The 21738-nt window shown below is 40.9% G+C and overlaps 1 pseudogene; it reads right to left on the bottom strand.

The window, feature by feature from the left end:
* LOC112403756 (peptidyl-prolyl cis-trans isomerase A pseudogene) overlaps positions 1-9252 on the bottom strand; it is a 17675-nt pseudogene extending 8423 nt beyond the window's left edge.
* Between the last annotated feature and the right edge of the window lie 12486 nt (positions 9253-21738).

The raw sequence follows: 21738 nt of genomic DNA, 5'->3' as shown, positions 1-21738 counted from the left end.
GAGAACATCATTGCCTTGTTCCCCAAAGTGGTAAAGCATTTACTTTCTCATCATGAAGTATGATGTTAGCTATAGATTTTTTGTGTTATTTACCATGTAGAGAATCTGTCTGTGTACTCCTAGTTTGCTGAGAGTTTTTTTTTTGCTGTACGTGGGCCTCTCACTGTTGTGGTCTCTCCCACCGCGGAGCACAGGCTCCAGATGCGCAGGCTCAGAAGCCATGGCCCACGGGCCCAGCCACTTCGTGGCACATGGGATCCTCCCGGACCGGGACATGAACCCGTGTCCCCTGCCTCGGCAGGCGGACTCCCAACCACTGCGCCACCAGGGAAGCCCCACTGAGAGCTTTTATCATGAATGGATGTAAGTTATTGTCTGATGCTTTTCTGCATCAATTGACCTTATCACATGTTATTTTTTTCTTTAGACTATTGATATGGTTTGCATTGATTGATTTTTGCATGTTGAATGAGCCTTGCATATATACTTTATCATAGTGTATATTTTTTAATACAGTGTGGGATTCAGTTTGTTAATATTTTGTTGAAGATTTTTGTATCTATGCTCATGGGAGAATGGTCTATAGTTTTTCTTTCTTGTGGTATCTTTATCTGGATTTCATAAAAGGGTAATGTTGGCCTCATAAAATGAGTTAGGAAGTGTTCCTTCTGTTCCTATTTCCCAAAAGAGATTATAGAAAATCGATATTATTTCTTCATTAAGTGTTTGGTAGAATTTACCAGTGAAATCATCTGGGTCTAGTGCTTCCCTTTTTGGAAGGCTATTAATTTTTATTTTCTGTAATAGTTTTAGGCCTACCCAGATTATCTGTTTCTCTTTGTGTGACTTTTTGTAGTTTGTGTCGTTCAAACAAATGGTCCATTTCATTCGGGTTATGAGAACTGTGGGCATGGAATTGTTAATAGTATTCTGTTGTTATCTTTTAAATTTTCATAGGATCAGTTATATGATCCTTCTTTCATTTATGATATTTGTATCTTGTACTCTCTCTTTTTCTTTCAGTTAGCCTGTCTGCAGGTTTATCACTTATTATTATCTTTTCAAAGAAACTGCTTTAAGTTTCTTTGATTTTCTCTATTTCTGTCCTGTTTTAAATTCTATTGATTTCTGCTCTAATATTTATTATTTCTATTTTTATTCTAGTTTTAGACTTAAATGTATTTTTTCTTTAGTTTCCTAAGATATAAACTTAGATTATGGATAATAGATCACTGTTCATTTCTAAAATATGTATTTTATACCACGAATTTCCTTCTAAGCACTACTTTCCATTCATCTCACAAAATTTATAAGTTGTATTTTATATTCATTAGGTTCAAAGTATTTTTCAAAATTTCTCTTGAGACTTTTTCTTTGTTGTATTATTTTAAAATGTATTGTTTAATTTCCAAATATTTGGGAACTTTAGAGCTACCTTCCTGCTGTTTATTTCTCATTCAATTGCTTTGTGGTATGAGAATATACTTTGTGTGATTTCTTTTATTAGGATTAGTTTCTGGAGAATTGCCTTCTGTCTCTCCTGGGGCTGGTAGATGGTGCTGGACCTGTTTGAACTCTAGGACTAGTGAGATAGATGCTAGGTCTTTGGGCATCTCAGGAGAAGTTGGGAAGCTGGCTGCACGGATCAACTCTTTCCTTCCCCAGGAGGAAGATGAAAGCTGGGATTTTCCATCTGTTCCTTCTGTGCTGAGCAGAGGAAAGAATCTATGGCATCTACCAGCTCAAGCCATCAGTTCAGCTCTGCCCTGGCTGCTAGACTATGCCGGACATGTCAGAAGTCCAACTAGCAAGACAAAAGCCAGTCCTCTAGGGAGCCCCTTTGAAAAAGTTGGGGTGTTGGATATGTGAACCAACCCCTTCATTTCCCTGGGTGAAGTTGGGAGCTAGGGGATCTCTTCCGGATCCTATGGAGCTGGGCTGGGATCAGGGACCCCAGTGAGAGGTGTCCCAAATCTCCCTACCCGCTTCAGTGAGTCTGGTTTAGCTTTCCTCGGGTGCAGGAGACTTTCTCTTAGTTTCTAGATTTCTCACAATGGGAATTTGTCCATGAATTGTTGCTGAACCAGTTTGTTTGTGGGAGGAAGGAAGATCCATGGTTTCCAACATCTTGCTGATATCACTCCATACGCTTTCCTTTAAAGGGGTTAAGGTGTGTTTTATGGCCTAGAATGTGGTTTATCTTGGTGACTGTTCTTGAGAAAATTCATGTGACTTGAGAAGAAGGTGAATTCTACTCTTGTTGGATGGAGTATTTCATAAGTCTCAATTAGACCAGTTTACCTGATGGTGCTGTTTAGGTCATTTACATCCTATTGATTTTCCACCTGGTTGATTTATCAATTACTAACAGGGGAGTTTTGACTGACCAAGTGTCCACAGTTGTCTATTTCTTACTCTCTATTCTGTCTTGACCAAAATTTAGTCAGTTTTCTCTCTTCCCTAGGGCCCCTGAACTTTACTTGTCCCCAAGTGTGAGCAAGTACTAAAGTGCAGAGCATCTTCCCTTATCAGTTTATATTGAGAATTGGCTGACCACATTGTGACACGTGTCCTGTCAGACCCTGCTGGGCATTTCTTCTAATTGGCAGTACCAAAGGTACTGCTTACGTTTTTGTTTGATTTTGAGATGCTTGCAGATTTCTGAGATGGGGTAGATCTCCCTGTTACAATAGTTTTTCTTCTGAATAAAATCTCTCCTTATCTAAGTCCAGAATTGTTTTTATTTGACAAAAGTTTCCAACCCCAATAGATGATTTGTCTATTTCTCCTTAAATTTCAATCAGGTTTTGTTTCATGTATTTTGGCACTCTGTTGTTAGCAACATATGCGTTTAGAATCATTATGTCTTTTTATAAAATTTAACTCTTTATCATTATGTAATATTCCTCATTAATCTGTTTTTTTTTTTTTCTTTTTTGTCGTGCCACATGGCCTGTGGGATCTTGGTTCCCTGACCAGGGATCAAACCCATACCCCCTGGAGTGAAAGCAGGGAGTCTTAACCACTGGACCACCAGGGAAGTCCTCTCTGGTTAATTTTTTTTTTTTTTTTTTTTTTGCGGTACGCGGCCCTAGCACTGCTCTGGCCTCTCCTGCTGCGGAGCACAGACTCTGGACGCTCAGGCTCAGCGGCCATGGCTCACGGGCCCAGCCGCTCTGCAGCATGTGGGATCTTCCCGGACCCGGGCATGAACCCGTGTCCCCTGCATTGAAAGGCAGACTCTCAACCACTGCGCCACCAGGGAAGCCCCTCTCTGGTTAATTTTAAGTGTCAACTTGGCTAGGGCCCAGTACCTAGATATTTGGTCAAACACAAGTCTAAATGTCACTGTGAAGGTATTTTTTTAAAGGTGAGATTAGCATTTAAATCAACAGACTTTGAGTAAAACAGATTTTCCTCCATAAGTTGGGTGAGACTCTTCCAACTAGTTGAAGGCTTTAGAAAATAAGAGAGGCCCCCTAACCTTGTTATGTGTTAACTTGACACACTAAGGGATGCCCACATAGCTGGTAAAACATTATTTTTAGGTGTGTCTGTGAGAATGTTTCTTAGAGAGATTAGCATTTGAATTGGTAAACTGAGTAAAGAAGATCTTCCATCACTAATGTGGAAGGGTATCATCCAATCCCTTGAGCCCCTGAATAGAACAAACAGGTGGAGAAAGGGTGAATTTGTTGTCTTTGCTTGAGCTGAGACATCCATCTTCTCTTGCCCTTGGACATCGAAAGTCCTAGTTCAAATATTCTTCTATTTTGTTCTCTTTCTTCGCCTTCTGATATTCAAATTATTCATGTGTTACACATTTTTGGAATTCTTAGATATTTTGTTCTTTTATTTTTCATTCTTTTTTCCCCTTTGTATTATAATTTAGGAAGTTTCTATTGACACATCTTCGAGTTTACTGATTCTTTCTCCAGCCATGCCCATTCTTCTGATGAGCCCATCAAAGGCATTCTTCATTTATGTTACCATGTTTTAGTTTTCCAGAATTTTCTTTTGATTGCTTCTCATAGTGTCTGTTTCTCTGCTTATATTACTCATTTATTTTTTCATATTGTCTACTTTTCTATTAGACTCCTTAACATATTATCATTGTTATTTTAAATTTCCTGCTTGATAATTCCAAAATATATGTCACATCTGAGTCTTATTTTGATGCTTGTTTTGTCTTTCCAGACTGTTTTTTCTTTTTATTTAACATACCTTGTAATTTGTTGTTAAAACTAGGCATGATGTATTGAGTGATACACACTAAGTTAAATAAACTTGTAGTGTGAGGTTTTATGCATTTTGGTTAAGTTTGCCTATATTTAATGTTTGCTGTAGCTGTAGATGACAGAGGTTTCAAATTCTTGTCATGTCTTTTTTTTTTTCTTTTTTCTTTTTGTCTCCCCTGTTGTCTACTGGCTTCCATGAAAATACTTCCTCTGGGTCTCTGCTTCCATCTGTGAATTATATTGGTATGGTGGTGGTGTGTGTCAAAGGGTAAATGTTCTATAATCTTACAGTTAAAATTTTAGTGGTCCTATGTCCCTGAACTGTGAGCTTCGGAAGCGCTTCTCAGATATCCCCCTTTTAGGTGACACACAGAGGGTGCTGGCAGTCAGGCACATGCTCTATCCCCCAGGTGGGATAAGGCTCAGTTAAAGTCTTTTCTGCTGGAGGGTAGGTCTTTGTTGTGGAGAACTCTCTGGGAATATTTCAAAGAGGTTATTTTTCCCCTCCTGCTAGAAACAAAGGGAAAATTTTTCCTGGATCCTTACTTGGCGAACATGGTGTGGTTCCTGGAGTGAAAGCCCATGAAAGCATGGGATTCTCCCTGAGGTTGGGTCCCCAGGAGTTTCTCATTTTCTGGCTAGGCCACACTCAAACTCCAACATTTTGTCTGTTACCATTTAAGGGTTATCTCCAGTGCCTTTTGCTATATGTTAGCTGTTCTCTGTTATGAGTCTCTGTATTTGCCTGTCATTATAGACTTTGGGGTCGCAGTTTGCTCTGATACTTTGATTCTCTGAAGGATCCAAGAAAAGTTGTTGATTTTCAATTGTTCAGCTTTTTTCTTTTTGTAAGAAATGAAATGGCGACTTTCAAGCTCTTTTCCTATAAGTGCTGAAACCAGAAGTCTATCAATTTTATTATTTATGTCAAAGGACAAATTTTTGGTTTTCTTGACCCTCTTTTATTGTATATTCATGTACTGGTTCGTTAATTTGGCTCTCATCTTTAATATTTTCTTTTTATCTTCTGGGGGTTAATTCTTCCATTTTGTTTCTAAACTTACTAAAATAGACTATTACTGCATTAATCTTCATCCTTTATTTTTTTCTCTGATATATGTATTTAAGGAATAAATTTCCTGCTAAACATGGCTTTAAATTCATCCCACACATTTAGATATAGCATTTGTATTAACTTTTATTTCAAAATAGTTCTAATTTCCATTAAGACTTATTTCTTCACCTAAAGATTTTTAAAGCATATTTAAAAATTTTGAAAAGCAAGAATTTTCATTTTATCTTTGTGATGTTGATTTCTGACATTGTGATCACAGAGAATATGCCATAACTGAAATTGTTTGATTTTTATTGAGACGAGCTTTGTAGCCAAGGATATAGTCAATGTTTACAAGTGTTCAGTGTATGGTTTTTAGAATATGTATTCTTCAGGAATTACACAGCAGTTATAAAGTTTAAATTGTTAATGGTTTAATTCCAGTTTTCAATATCTTTACTAATATGTTTGTCTGCTCGACCTATCCATTAAGGAGACCAGTATGCAATGTTTGAAAAGTTTTCAATTTTATTATAATTCTACTAATTATCTTTTTATATATTGTTGGCCATATTTTTAGCACAAACAAAATGATGGACACTTTGTTATATATTCATGATTAATTAAGCCTTTTATCATTCTGAAGTTAAAGTCTTTCTCCCTACTAATTGATATTGCTGTAATTCTATTTTATTTCATGTTAATGTAGCTATACCAGTTGCAATTGCATATTGTGTTTTTATCTCCTACCTCTGCTTTAATGAAGCAAGCGCCCCAGAGCTCACCTGACCAGACTTTGTTGACCTGAAGAAAAGAGCTTCTTGTTGCCTATCCTCAGTGAAATCAAGAATTGTTTCAACACATGGGCTTCCCTGGTGGTGCAGTGGGTGAGAGTCCGCCTGCCGATGCAGGGGACACGAGTTCGTGCCCCGGTCAGGGAGGATCCCACATGCCGCGGAGCGGCTGGGCCCGTGAGCCACGGCCGCTGAGCCTGCGCGTCCGGAGCCTGTGTTCCACAACGGGAGAGGCCACAACAGTGAGAGGCCCGCGTACCGCAAAAAAAAAAGAATTGTTTCAACACATAATGACAAGCTATGAATGCCCCCCCACCCTATACATACATTCTCTTACCCTTGGTCTGACATCTGCATTAATCTAAAGGAATGATTGATGTCCAGTCAAAACCTTAGGCAGACTGGACTTGCCTTTTAAATATCTTTTCTGTGGCGCATATTCTAAGGTGGGCTGCTGTATTTTTCAGTGTCTCAAAACCATGAGGCAAAAAACTCACCTGTGAGAAGAGTGGGATGAGGTACGGACGTGGCAGAAATTTACCTGTCACTTTCCTAGGTTCCTTGTTGTCATGGAAACGATTGCCTCGGTCTATACTGCCTGTGTGTGTTTGGGAGAACCCCTCTTGTATTATGGATCTCAAAGCAAGCCTTCTATGAAACGAGGACTCATCTGAGCGAAGCTGTCTTAACACATTAAACTCCAGCAATGGGAGTGGGCTAGCATTGGGGCCTCCAGAGGACGCTAAGTGAAGTAAGAGGCCACCTGGTTATCGCTTCTAAATCCAGTGAACCAGGAAGAATGAGTACTTAGCTCACACCTGGCTACACTTACATCCTTTTAAGCTAACATTTATGGACCACTTACTATTTGTCAGGCACTGTGATGTACATTTTAGCTTCATATCTTGCTTAATCTTTAGAATGAGCCAGTGGGCTGTACTATTATCCTCATCTGCACTTTACTGATGGGAAATTGGGGCTGAGAGAGGTGAGGAGACTTTCCCAGGTTCGGCCTGGCTCCTTCTGTTGCTCTACCTGGCCGTGGGCTTCCTGTGACCTGTTCTGTTTGGCAGCAGTGGACGTCTTGCTTATTCTGAGATCCCTCTGACTCGCGCTATTGGTAAATGAGTAACCCTAAGTCAGCTGAGCAGCCAAGGCAGGGATGGGTCTGTTCTAGGGAAGCATTTGGAGATGAGGCTGAAGTTCCAGAACTCCTTTGGTTTTGTGTTTGTACATGTGTTCAAATGGGTCTATACCAACGTTTCTGTTTTTCTTTCACATAAAATAGAAAGGATTTGAGGACTGGACCCTCTACATAGGATATCATCATTCACTATTTTTCTGTTCTGTTTATGGGTAATAAGGAGAAGACCAGCCCTTAGAAAACGGGTTCAGCTTGGACATCGTTAAGAGTTGAATGGCATCCTGCAAAATACGCATGTTGAATCCTAATTCCCAGGACCACAGAATGTGACTGTATTTGGAAACAGGGTCTTTACAGAGGTAACCAAGTAAACACCATGAGATCCCATGGGACTGGTGTCTTATGAAAACGGGAAATGTGGACACAGAGGCATGGATAGAGGGGAGATGATGTGAGAGACAGGGGAGAAGACGGCCATCCACAAGCCAAGGAGAGAGGCCTGGAGCAGATCCTTCCCTCACAGGCAGCTGATACTCGTGTGGTGTGCGTGCCTGTAAAAACACATACACAAGAAAGGAATGGGGTGGGGGTGAGCTGTGTGTGTGTGTGTGTGTGTGTGTGTGTGTGTGTGTGTGTGTGTGTGTGTTTGAGGGGGCAGAAGGGAGGAGGGTCAGGGAAGGTCCTCTGGAGATGGTGACACGTGAGATGCGGTTTTAAGGGGGAAGAGAAGTTTCCCTGGTGATGAGCTGGGGTGTGGGGGAAGGGCATCCCAGGTAGAGGGGACAAGTCGTGAAAGGTCACAAGCGGAGCGAGAGGCTGGTGCGCTCACAGGACTCCTGACGCTGCCTGTTCCTGCTTCTCCCCCGACCTTCCTGAGCATCCTTCTCCTCTCACTGCCAACAGCACGAAGCACTCGAGGCCCAGTCCTTAGCCCAGGGCCTTCCTCTTCCTACCACTTTCTGAGAGCGGTTATTTTCATACCATTACAGGAAACATCAGCCATGCGGGGGCTCCCATGTGTGAATCTGCAGCTGGGACGGTCCTCTTCTCTGGAGTGTCACCTCGTCTGCAGTGTTTACATGTGCACAGCCCAGCATCAGCTCGGGCCCCAGAGAGCCAAGTTACATTCTCTTTCCTGCCAAAGTGTGGCCCAGGCTTCTCTGTTAGTTTTTGATGTCCCCACCATCAATCAGTGACCTGGTCCTAAGCCCTGGAGTCACCTCTGACCCCTCCTGCTTCCAAACACCTTGTTAGGATGCAGGGCCAGACTGACAGTGTTATTCTCTAAGTCCACATTTGTTTCCCTTGTCTTGAAATTCTCAGCAACCTTTGCCCATCCCCAATCTCCTGTCATCTGTCTCCTGTTCTACAAGTGATGACAAAATTTACTGACAGTGACTGAGATGATACCTGTGTGGTCCTTCAGTAGCAGGAACATCATTCGTTAAGCTGACCGGAGGGCCTGTATGTGTTGTAAATGGTTAAATAATCTCCTGCCGTCTCCCGGTTAACCTGTGGCTGCCATTCCCTCCTTGAACTGTCTGCTCTGTCATTTCGAATCAGAAGAACATTATCTTCCCTGGATAAAGTGGGTGCACAATAGAAAATTAGTGGTCTGGACGTTTTCAAATAATCCATGAACGAGATACTTTCTTCTTCCCCGTTTTTTCTTCCTATAGGAATGTTTGCAGTCGTTGGCACTGTGACCACCCTCTTCCTGATATGCTTTCTTCGTGTGAAACCATTCTCTCCTGATTGCAATCCTGAGTGCAATCCTTCTTCAGACTCTGCCGGATAATCCTCTTTCGCTACTCACACTTTAAAAGTTTATGTTTCCTGAACCTCTGCCCTGAGTGCACTGGGCATTCCTGCTCTTCAGACGTGGTTAGGGGCCCTCATTCATCCTCACCCTCACTGCCGACACCCTCACACCCAGATCCGCCATGCACACCTATCTTCTAGAGACGCAGCTTCCTCCTTGGCGTATCCACTTGGATTTCCCCATAGATCCTGGAACCTCATCCTGTCAAACACTGACCGAGTCACCTATTCCTTCTTCCACGAGGCACTCACATTGCTGCTAGGGGTCCTCATGAGTTCGAGCTGCTGTAACAAAGATGCCGCAGACTGGGTGCCTCAGAAACAGCAGACATTTGTTTCTTACAGTTCTGGAGGTGGGAAGTCCAAAATCAAGGTGCCAGCAGGTCTAGTGTCTGGTGAGAGCCCTCTTCCTGGTTTTCAGAAGGCCGTCTTCCCATCTTGGGAGAGAGAGGGAGCCATGTCTCTCTTGTTTCTCTTCTTATAAGGACACTAATCCCATCCTGAGGGCTCCACCCTCATGATCTAATTGCCTCCCAAAGGCCTCACCTCCTAATACCATCACATTGGGATTAGGGTTTCAACATACGAATTTTGAGAGGACAAAAACATTCAGTCCATAGCACTAGGGTTGGGGATTTTACATCAGATTTTGCTGTCTGAGACGTTAAAGCGATTCATATCTGGGTTTTTTTTAACATCTTTATTGGAGTATAATTGCTTTACAATGGTGTGTTAGTTTCTGCTTTATAACAAAGTGAATCAGTTATACATATACATATGTTCCCATATCTCTTCCCTCTTGCGTCTCCCTCCCTCCCACCCTCTCAATCCCACCCCTCCAGGCGGTCACAAAGCACCGAGCTGATCCCCCTGTGCTATGCGGCTGCTTCCCACTAGCTATCTATTTTACGTTTGGTAGTGTATATATGTCCATGCCACTGGTTTCTAGCCTCCATGTTTGATGTAGGTTTAGCAATATTACCAAACAAGTCTCATAATAGGAAGAGAAGGAATAAAAGCATCCATAGTAGACTTGGATCTCAAGTACAGTTGAGACTGCCAACTTAGGGCTGGAATTTACACCATTGGTTCTCCTAGTTCTCAGGCTTTTGGACTCACACTGGATCTCCACATCAGAGCTCCTGGGTCTCCAGCTTGCTGACTGCTGGTCTTGGGACTTCTCATCCTCCGTAACCACATGAGCCAATTCTTTATAATAAATATATCTATTGTGTATCTATATATCTATGTATCTGTCATCTATCTATCTCTCTACCTGTCCATCCATCCATCCATCCTTCCATTCTATTGGTTTCTTTCTCTGGAGAATCCTGACTAATACCACTATTTTTTTTCACATACTTAACCCTCCCCAACTCCAGTCTTGTCTCTGTGATTGTTTTTAATTAACATACTATAAAATTAACTTTTTTGGTGCGTACAATTCTATGAATTTTAACACATGCATAAATTCACATAAGTACCAACACAGTCAGGATGCAAAACAGTTCTATCACCCCCTAAAATTTTCTCATGTCGCCCCCTTATTGTCAAACTCTCCCCCAGCCAGGAAACCTGACAGTCACTGATCTGTACTTCTTTCTATAGTTTTGCCTTTTTAAGGAAGTCATCCTAGAGTGTATAATCTTTTGAGATTATCATTTTTTTCTCTCAGCATAGTTCTCTGGGAGATCATCCAGGTTGCTTATATTAGTAGTTTGTTCCTTTTTATCACTGAGTAGTATTCCATTATATAGATGTACCACTTCTGGTTATCCATTCTCCCACAGAAAGACATTCCTGTTATTTACAGTTTTTGATGATTATAAATAAAGGTGCTATTAAGCATTCAGTTACAGGTTTTTATGTGAACATAATTCACTTGGGTAAATGACTAGGGCAAATACATTAGGAGTAGGATTGCTGGGTCATATGGTGAATATATGTTTAACTTTATAAGAAACTGCAAAATAATTCTCAAAAAATGTCATACCTTTTTGCATCCCAATCAGTAGTTTATGAGAGATTTAGTTGTTCTGCATCCTTGTCAGGACTTGGTATTGCCAGATTGTTATTTTCCCATCCTAACAGGTATAGTGGTAGCTCAGTGTGGCATTAATTTGCATTTTCCTAATGGCACCTTTTTAATGTGTTTATTTGCCTTCTATATCTCTTTGGTGAAGGGTCTGTTCACAGCTTTGCCAATTTTTAAAAATTGGTTTTTAGTTGAGCTTTAAATGTTCTTTACTCTGTATACAAGTTCTTTGTCAGATATAAGATTAGCAAATATATTGCAGGGCAGGAATAGAGACGCAGATGTAGAAAACGGACGTGTGGACACGGTGGGGGGGTGGAGAGGGATGGAATGAATTGGGAGATTGGGATTGACATATATACACTACCATGTGTAAAACAGATAGCTAGTGGGAACATGCTAAACAGTGCAGGGAGAGCAGCTTGGTGCTCTGTGGTGACCTAGATGGGTGGGATGGGGTGGGGGAGGTCCAAGAGGGACGGGATATATGTATACATATAGCTGATTCACTTCGTTGTACAGCAGAAACTAACACAACTTTGTAAAGAAACTATACCCCAATTAAAAGATAAAAGATATATGCACACCAAAAAAAAAGATTAGCAAATATTTTCTCCAAGTTTGTAGCTTGTCATTTAATTCTCATAATAGTGACTTTCTCAGAGTAAAGATTTTTTTTTACACATTTTGATTAAGTTCTGTTCATTCATTTTTTTCTTTTATGGGCCATGCTTTTGGTGTCATATCTAAGAACTCTTCACCAAGCCCTAAGTTCCAAATATTTCCTCCTATGGTTTCTTATAAAAGCTTTATAGTTTTAAATTTTACTTTTAAGTCCATGTACAAATTTTAGTTAATTTTTATAAGGTATGAAGTTTAGGTTGAGGTTTAATTTTGTTTTCTGTATGGATGTCCAGTTGCTCCAACAACATGTGTTGAAAAGTCTATTCTTTCTCCATTGATTTGCCTTTGTTGAACATCTGTTGTCTATGTATGATTATCTATTTCTGGACCATCTGTTCTCCTGTCAATTAAAAGATAAAAGATATATGCACACCAAAAAAAAAAAAGATTAGCAAATATTTTCTCCAAGTTTGTAGCTTGTCATTTAATTCTCATAATAGTGACTTTCTCAGAGTAAAGATTTTTTTTTACACATTTTGATTAAGTTCTGTTCATTCATTTTTTTCTTTTATGGGCCATGCTTTTGGTGTCATATCTAAGAACTCTTCATCAAGCCCTAAGTTCCAAATATTTCCTACTATGGTTTCTTATAAAAGCCTTATAGTTTTAAAGTTTACTTTTAAGTCCATGTACAAATTTTAGTTAATTTTTATAAGGTATGAAGTTTAGGTTGAGGTTTAATTTTGTTTTCTGTATGGATGTCCAGTTGCTCCAACAACATGTGTTGAAAAGTCTATTCTTTCTCCATTGATTTGCCTTTGTTGAAAATCTGTTGTCTATGTATGATTATCTATTTCTGGACCATTTGTTCTCCTGAGTGATTTTTAACTTTGCTAGTAATGCCAGTCTGAATTGCTCCGCGGCATGTGGGATCCTCCCGGACCGGGGCACGAACCCGCATCCCCTGCATCGGCAGGTGGACTCTCAACCACTGCGCCACCAGGGAAGCCCTCCTCCTGAGTGATTTTTAACGTTCCTAGTAATGCCAGTCTGAAGGTGGGTTCTACTGACTGGTGAGACGTGAGGTGCCCTTATTCTGCCAGAGGGTGGCCTAACAGATGGAGCTGATTTTCATTGGATGTACAGTTCTCTCATCTGATGTGGGGCTGGGATTTGAACTAAAAGAGGATTCAAGAACAGATGTTCGGTTGGCATTGAGCCGTGAGGGATCAAATTCTTCACTCCATCCCCAACTCCAAGTATATGACTTGAGTTGTTTGGACCTGTTTTTGCAAGCATATAGATCTGCCAGGGAAAATTGACTCCCTATATTGTTACATGCTATGAAGAATTTTAAGGAAAAAGATGATTGACTCTCTTTGTCCAGAGTAACTTTTCCCCCTTTATGTGCCCCCACTGACTTTCCACTGGGCAAAGGCATAGTTCCCTCCATCTTATCAGCCTCTCCCTGCTGTCTCCTGGCTCCTCAGGAGGTTGAGGAGCTCCTTCCTCCATCCTCCCATAGACTTTTACAGAGTTTCTTTGAGCAGGAAGGGGTCCTGTCTGCTCCATCTCTACTCCACCAGCACTCAGAGCAGTGTCTGGCCCTCTGGAGATACTATGTGTTTGCTGTTCTTGAATTTGTTCCTGATTATTTTTGAACAAAATAAACAGTATGTGACATTTATAAAACCTTTTCTAGAGTGAGGGGGAAACTGGACGATGCTGTATGGGATTTGGACTGAGAGTCAGGGACTTGAGTTTTAACCCCACCCACCACAAAGCAGTTGTGTGACTTAAGTAAGTCCTTTCATTTCCTTCTGGGTTGCTATGTTCTTATCTGGAAAAGGAGGAGATTGGATGAGAACAGGCCTTGCAAAGTCAAGGCCTGCGGGGGTCAGACAGGCAACATAAATTAATGAAATATAATGGGTATAAGAAAAAGTAGCAGAAACTCATTGATAAGTGACAGTTGGCAGCCCCTGGTGACCACCAGCCTACTCTCTGTTTCTACGAGTATGGCTCTTTTAGATTCCACATATAAGTGAGATCATACATATTTGTCTTTCTCTGACTTGTTTCACTTAGCTTAATGCTCTCAAGACTCATCCATCTTGTTGCAAATGGCAGGATTTTCTTTTTTCTCATGTCTGAATAGTATTCCTTTGTGTGTGTGTGTGTGTGTGTGTGTGTGTGTGTGTGTGTGTGTATCTTCTTTATTCATTCATTCATTGATGCACACAGGTTGTTTCCACATCTTGGGCATTGTGAATATATGATCTGCCCTTCTTTGAGCCCCGACAATGTCCCCTACCCCTCTTTAACTGTCTCTCTTGCTCATGCCATATCACATGCTATTTCCCATGGAAACTACATGTCAGTTCATCGGGGTGTCCCTCACAGCTCAGTGCCTGGCCCAGGGAAGGAGCTCAGGAGATGATCAGGGATTTCAATGGGGAACATGCTGAGGAGTGGACCCTGGCGTCCCCATGAGCTTCTCTGGTGCGGGCATCCAATGCTGGGCTCCTAGGGGCAGAATGCATTCTGGCTGCAAGTGCGTCTGGATGTCCAGTAATATGACACGGATGTCTTCATGACTTTGGCTGTTTCTGGGGGTGACCTCATGGGATTCTGTCACCATTTGTAATCCTTGTTATCTGTCAGCAGTGCACCCACAATTTTTCTCATGATCAGATTGATCCTGGTGAAATGTAAGCATCTTCCCACGTAAGGACAAAATAAATTTAACTGCAGACTTCTGTTGAAACAAACCATTATTAGTGAAAAGCATATTTTTCCCTATCATTGCCAGTGGGTAATTGTCATTGATCCTAGAGCCAAGCTCATCCCGAGTGAGAACTTTGCTAATTCTAGGTCCAGTTTTTGGAAAACTGGGTATCTGTCTGCCCTTACTTTCCTCCTTGTCCTGGAATCCCCCCAGCAGAGCATGTGGAATCCATGTTCTCCTCTGTGACATCCTGACAGCTTCGCAAACGACAGCTCTTGATTCTGATTGAACCAAAAGGGCTTCAGAGGGAGTGTGTGAACCTTAGGTGAAAGGTGGATTGTGTCCCCTGTGGAAGGAACAGAACGGGTCTGTTAGAAATGGAGGTCTGTGTATGTTCATCCAGTGGCCCATTGGAGCCCGCTCTTCTGATGAATGTAAATGAGAAAGAACCACCACCCATCCTACCTATACTTATATGTTCCTGTGTTAGAAATATATGCTTTATAAAGTGCAAATGTTCTATTAAATGTAAAGTGCTATACAACAGAAAATATCATACTCACGTGTAAGTAAATAGCAGGAAAAAGTTGCTTATTGTTTAATGATTGGAAAGGAAATTCTAAAACAAGATTTTCAATGCATCTTAAACGGTTATGTTCCTGGGGTAGTGAACTCAATAGTCTCTAACCGAGGTAAGTATGCCTGGCAAATATGTTGATATCTGCCAAGTGCACCCATTCAGAATAGCCATCAGCTGGAGAGGAAAGTAAACCAGGGTAAGTGAGAAGAGCTGACTTCAAGCTGAATGTGGGCTGCACAGTAGTGACGTGGATTATTCGTGGAGCCATGGGGATCATCTTTTATGCCAGCGAGGCTATTATTGGCTTTATGACATTTCTGCTTGGTACTATAATTTCCTGAAACTTATAATTTAATTAAGGCTATAGAAATTGATAAAATGATTTTTAAATGTCAAACAGTTTAATCTTTATAGTAATAAAACCCCTTCTTGGTGTATTCACATGGTTAGAGGGACAAGACACCTTGGGGTTCACTTTGGAGACATGTGTGGACTGCAGACCTAAGTACCTCTGTCTTTGAACTGCCCTTCAGGTGGTACTTTTCTGCTTGGAGTTCAGAAGGCCTTGGAAAGATGATTGAGTCTAAAATATGAGTAAAACAGGAAGTTCTTCTCATCAGGATACACGTGGGGTAAAGAAAAATGTGGGGCAAATTTCAATTCTGTACTATTCTAGGTTTTTATTTACATTGTCACTGGTAACATGACAAAATTAACATAGGGGCTTCCCTGGTGGTGCAGTGGTTAAGAATCTGCCTGCCAGTGCAGGAGACACGGGTTCAAGCCCTGGTCTGGGAAGATCCCACACGCCTCGGAGCAACTAAGCCCGTGCGCCACAACTACTGAGCCTGCACTCTAGAGCCCGTGCTCCGCAACAAAGAGAAGCCACGGCAATGAGAAGCCCGCGCACGGCAAAGAAGAGTAGCCCCTGCTCGCCGCAACTAAAAGAAAGCCCGTGCACAGCAACGAGGACCCAACACAAACAAAAATAAAGTAAATTAATTAATTAAAAAAATTAAAATAGGAAATATTCTAAATATTGATAGGCAAAAACCTTTTTTTTTGTTTCGTCCTCTAATCAGATTTAATAAATGTTGACATTTAGCCACATTTTTTAAAGTTTTTTTTTTTTTTTTGCAGAAAATGTTGCAGTTAAAGCCTCTTTTCTACCTCACCCTGATCCCATTCCCCTGCAGCTTTCCTAGAGGGAGCCAGTCTTCCAAGGTTGTGTTGTTACATACATGTTGTTGCATTTGGCTCCCGGCTATGTGTCATGAACAATAACTACTATTATTTTGTGAGTTTAAAACATTTATGGTAATGTTCTTACTCAGTAATCCATCTTTCTTCAGCTTGCTTTATCACTCAAAGGTACGTTTTTAGGAGTTATCCTAATTAATTGATGTAGAGCTAGTTTCCTTACCTGCTGTATTATTCCTTTCAATGAATATATCATAATATATCCATTCTCTAATTGATGGGAGTTTAGATTGTTTCCACCTTTTCATTTTACAGACAGAGCTGTTGTGTACTTCTTTTTTTTTTTCTTTAATAAATTTATTTATTTATTTTTGGCTGCTTTGGGTCTTCGTTGCTATGCGTTCATTGGCAGGCAGATTCTTAACCACTGCACCACCAGGGAAGCCCCTGTTGTGTACTTCTTTGGGCTTGTTTCCATGTGGACATGTGAGCTTCTCAAAGGTATAGATGCAGACGTGGATTTCTGGGTCTTAGGGGACAAACATCATCCACTTTGGTAGATGTTGCTGAATTGCTCTCAATTTAAACTTCCAGAACCGTGTATGAGAGTTCTCGTTGCTCTGCATCTTCTCCAACTCTTGGCATTATCAGGCTTTTACATTTTGCTAATCTGATAGATTGAAAGGTATCTCATTGTGGTGTTGATTTATACTTCTCTGGATTTCTGGTGATTTATGCTTTTCTTTCTCATGATTGTTGGTCATTTGGGTTTCTTTTTCTATGCATTGCCAGTTTATAGATTTTGCTCATTTTTTGTAGTGGGTTATTTGTGTTTTTCCTTACAGTTACCAAACGTTCACTATATATCCTGGACACTTAAAAAACAAAACCAAAACTACTCTTTCCATTTCTGTTTTGTTTTGTTTTGGTTTGGTTTAAAATAGAACAAATTAATTTTCTTACAGTTCTGGAGGTCAGAAGTCCAAAATGAGTCTTAAAGAGCCAAAATCAAGGTGTCAGCAAGGCTGGCCTCTTACAGCTTCCAGCTCTCTCCATTTCTTGCCTTTAACCTTTGTTTTTTGGTGTCTTGTCACATAAGTTTTAAAATCATATTGGTCAATATTTTCTTCTTTTTTTGCTTCATGGTGTGTGCTATTGTGTCATTGCCTAGTCTGGGATTATAAAAATAGTGTCTTTATTTTCTCCTAAATATTTTAAAGTTAAGTGTAATTCTCTTGGAATTCATTTTTGGATATAGTCTGGCCTCTTACAGCTTCCAGCTCTCTCCATTTCTTGCCTTTAACCTTTGTTTTTTGGTGTCTTGTCACATAAGTTTTAAAATCATGTTGGTCAACATTTTCTTCTTTTTTTGCTTCATGGTTTGTGCTATTGTGTCATTGCCTAGTCTGGGATTATAAAAATAGTGTCTTTATTTTCTCCTAAATATTTTAAAGTTAAGTGTAATTCTCTTGGAATTCATTTTTGGATATAGCATGAGTTAGAGATCCATTTTTTTCCCCTGTAAATAACCAGTTGTCCCAGGACCATTTGATAAATAGTTCAGTCATTTCCCGCAGTTCTATAACACTACCTCTGTCACATCCCAAGTTCCTATACACAGAGGGGCTCTCTCTATTATGTTGGTCTAACCCTGCACCAATCCTATTGTGTCTTAATTATAAGGCTTTAATAAACGTCTTGATATCTGGTAGGACAAGTGTCCATCTTACACCTTTTCAATATCGCCTTAGCTGTTTTTTGGCCTTAATTCTTCCATATGAATTTTAAAACCAGCTAAAAATGTTCATGAAAAGCCTTTCTGGGACTTTAATATGAATCACATTCAATTTATGTATTAACTTAGGAGGGACTATTCTTGATATCTGGTAGGACAAGTGTCCATCTTACACCTTTTCAATATCGCCTTGGCTGTTTTTTGACCTTAATTCTTCCATATGAATTTTAAAACCAGCTAAAAATGTTCATGAAAAACCTTTCTAAGGGGCTTCCCTGGTGGCGCAGTGGCTGAGAGTCCGCCTGCCTATGCAGGGGACACGGGTTTGTGCCCCAGTCTGGGAAGATCCCACATGCCGCGGAGCAGCTAGGCCCATGAGCCAAGGCTGCTGAGCCTGCGCGTCTGGAGCCTGTGCTCTCCAACGGGAGAGGCCACAACAGTGAGAGGTCCGTGTACCGCAAAAAAAACCAAAACCAAAACCAAACCTTTCTAGGACTTTAATATGAATTGCATTCAATTTATATATTAACTTAGGAGGGACTGATATTGATGCTGAATCCTCTCATCCCTGAGCATGAGATATATCTCTGTTTATTTAGGTCTAGGACTTTCAGTGAAGTTTCATAATTTGCTTTCATTTAACTCTTGCACCTCTTTCTTTAGATTCATTCCTAGGTTTGTCATAGTTTATTGCTATTGTTAATGGGATCTTTTAAAAATTACATTTTCTAATTCGTTGTTGCTGATAAGGATGCCATGGATGTTTGTATATTAATCTTGTCTCCAGCATTCTTGCCAAACTCTCTTATGACTTTTAATTGTTTGTAGTTTCTCATGGATTCTCTATGTAGACAATCTTATGTGCACATGATTCTTCTTTTTTTTTTTCCATTTCAAATCCTTATTTCTCTAAGTCCTTTTCCTTTGTTTATTGTGTCAGCCAGATATGTCACACAATGATGAATGGAGTGGTGTTAGAAAAAACATATTTGTCTAGTTCCTGACTTTAAAGGAAATATGTTCCTAAAGTTTATTGTAGGTTTTTAGCAGAAACTGCTTAGTGAAAACTTCCTTCTATTCCTGGTTGGCTAGGTATTTTATTGTACTTTTAAATTGTGAATGGGTACTAAAATTTGTAAATGTTTTTTCTGCATCTATTGTGATGATTAGTCTTTCCTTCTTAATCTGTCAGTGTGGTGAATTACAGTAAGACTTTCTAATGTTGAATCTTCCTTGAGCTTCTGGGATAAAACTTACTGGTCATCACAAGCACACATGCACACCATATATTTACCATGTGATAAATATGATATATGTGATCATGATATATATGATACATGATGTATATCATATCAAAAACATATTTAAAAATAAATATACATTTATACACACACCACACTGCTGGATATATTTGCTAATACCTTATTTAGGATTTTTGCATTGATGTTTTTAACTGAGATTGACCTACTGCTTTCCTTTTTTGTACCGTCTACTTCTAAAGTATAGCTTTAGACTGAACTTATAAAGATACATTCAGCAGCTTTTGTTCTTTTTCTATTTTTTGGTGTCAACTTTGGTAACATATTTTTCTAGGAGATTTTCCATTTCATCTGTTTTTAGTTTTACTGCTTTAAAGTAGAGAATCGAATTCTCATACTTAAAAAAACATCCTCACTTTATTTATAGTTATGGCTCCCTTTCATGCCCAATAGTGTTTCTTTGTGCCTTCTTTTGTTTCTCTTGCTCATTCTTGTTGAATATCTACCTATTTTATTAGTCTTTTTAAAGAATCCACATTTGTTTTGTTCCTATGTGTATTGTCTCTTTGTTTTTATTTTATTGATTTGTTATTATGATAGGCAAAAACTTTTAACAGCACGATCTTCTGTTCACTCTCAAAATACCTAAATACCTAGCAATGATTTCCAGAAAAGTGCCCCCAAATAGCCTCTTTGGAATAAAAGAATATTCTTTCAAGTTGTCAGGCCACGGGGTAAAAAGAAATCAGAATGCTTTTTTCTCTCTCTTTGATATGTACAATTGAAGGTATTTCTTACTGCAAACTGATGTTCCATCCATAATGTGGCATTAAAGCATTTTTCATATTAGGCTTAGTAATAAAGGGTCACACTGCATAGCCTTAGGCATTTCAGAGGAAAAAAAAACTTAAAGTGTTGAGCATTGTAGAAAATGTCTGAATATTCAGAATGTTTGATTTTAAGAGTTCAGGTTGGGCTTCCCTGGTGGCGCAGTGGTTGAGAGTGCGCCTACTGATGAAGGACACGGGTTCGTGCCCCGGTCTGGGAAGATCCCACATGCTGCAGAGTGGCTGGGTTCGAGAGCCATGGCCGCTGAGCCTGCGCGTCCGGATCCTGAGCTCCGCGGCGGGAGAGGCCACAGCAGTGAGAGGCCCACGTACCGCAAAAAAAAAAAGAGTTCAGTTTTATTTTCTATTAGCATGGAAATGACTTTGAGACGTCTCTTCAGGATGCCATATGAGGAAGTACCCATTCGGGAAGGCATGGAGCAGATACATTTTCTTCAGAAAGCGTGTGATGAGGACCATGTCTTATTGGTCTCTGTATCTCTGTGCTCGACAAAGAACACATGCTTCTTCAAGGGTTGTTGAGTGGCTTAACAGTCTTTGTTTTATGGCTTACCTCTGTCTAAAGTGCCCTCTTTCCAGGATAATCCCCCAGATTCAACCAGAGACCTTGTTCTTAGGGGCCGACTGGGTCTGGTGTCCGTCCAGGGATGAGTGAATCAAAAGAGCAAGAGAGCAGCTCCAGCCGGGATGGCCCCTCGCTTGTCACTTACAACTCTTCCGGGTTGTAAGACCGGTTGGCTAGAATCATAGTGATGAAAATTTAGAGGAATCATAATATTATTAAAAGTGAGAATTATAGAACCACAGCACATTTTCTCAGGTTAGCATCAGTTATCCCAATTCCCTCGTCCCATGAATGGGGAACTGGAGCCTAGAGAGGGCATGTGGTTTATCCAGATGACCAGAGAGAACACGAGACGCAGGGCCTGGAGAACCCGAGTCTTGGTCCTCCCTCACAGTGTAGCACAAGTTATTTGGCTTCTCTGAGCCTCAATTCCCTGAACTGTCAGTGGGAACGGTAATTGGTACCCACCTCCTGCGACTGCTGTGCATCTTGTATCTCTGCTAGGCATCTTCCCTCTGCACATCCAGATCCACTCTCTGCCCTTCTCGACCCCCTCTCTATCTTGGGAGGCGGTGTCCTGTGGATTATATCAAGGGGCCCCAGGGACCTCCATTGGGTTTGGCGGCTGGGGAGCCCCAAGGACAGTTGTGGGGAGGAGAGTGGGGGCGGGGTGCGTCATCTCCCGGCTCCCTCCCTGCTAGTCATCGAGGACTGGCTCAGCCTCTTGGAGAGGTCACTGCTCTTCCCAAGATGGCCTTGTCCTCATGATAAGTGATCTTTCCAGGTTTGGGTGACCACTCCCTCTTCCCGTGTCTTTAGGCCTGAGGTGACAGCGGCTGGGCTGCTGCGAGCTCTGCGTTCTCGCCCTCTCCCTGACGGTCTCCCTGTGCCCAGCTCCTTATCTCTCTATGCGTCCTGTTTCCTGCACTCTGACTGGTACTAGATGATTGGACAGAGTCTGTACGTGGTCGGGTCTTGGTGCAGGAATCTGCTCCTAGCAGTAGGTGTGTTAAGTGGCGGGGAGCTTGCGGTGGAGGTGAAGGCTCTGGTGTTGTCCAAAGCCACGTGGCGAATCCTGGCAAGTGTGTGGGAAGTGCCCCTCCCATCGTCCTC

The sequence above is a fragment of the Neophocaena asiaeorientalis genome, unplaced genomic scaffold, assembly GCF_003031525.2.
Source record: "Neophocaena asiaeorientalis asiaeorientalis breed wild unplaced genomic scaffold, Neophocaena_asiaeorientalis_V1.1 scaffold1387, whole genome shotgun sequence".
In the NCBI taxonomy this organism is placed as follows: Eukaryota; Metazoa; Chordata; class Mammalia; order Artiodactyla; family Phocoenidae; genus Neophocaena; species Neophocaena asiaeorientalis.
This window is presented reverse-complemented; position numbering and strand designations above follow the sequence as displayed.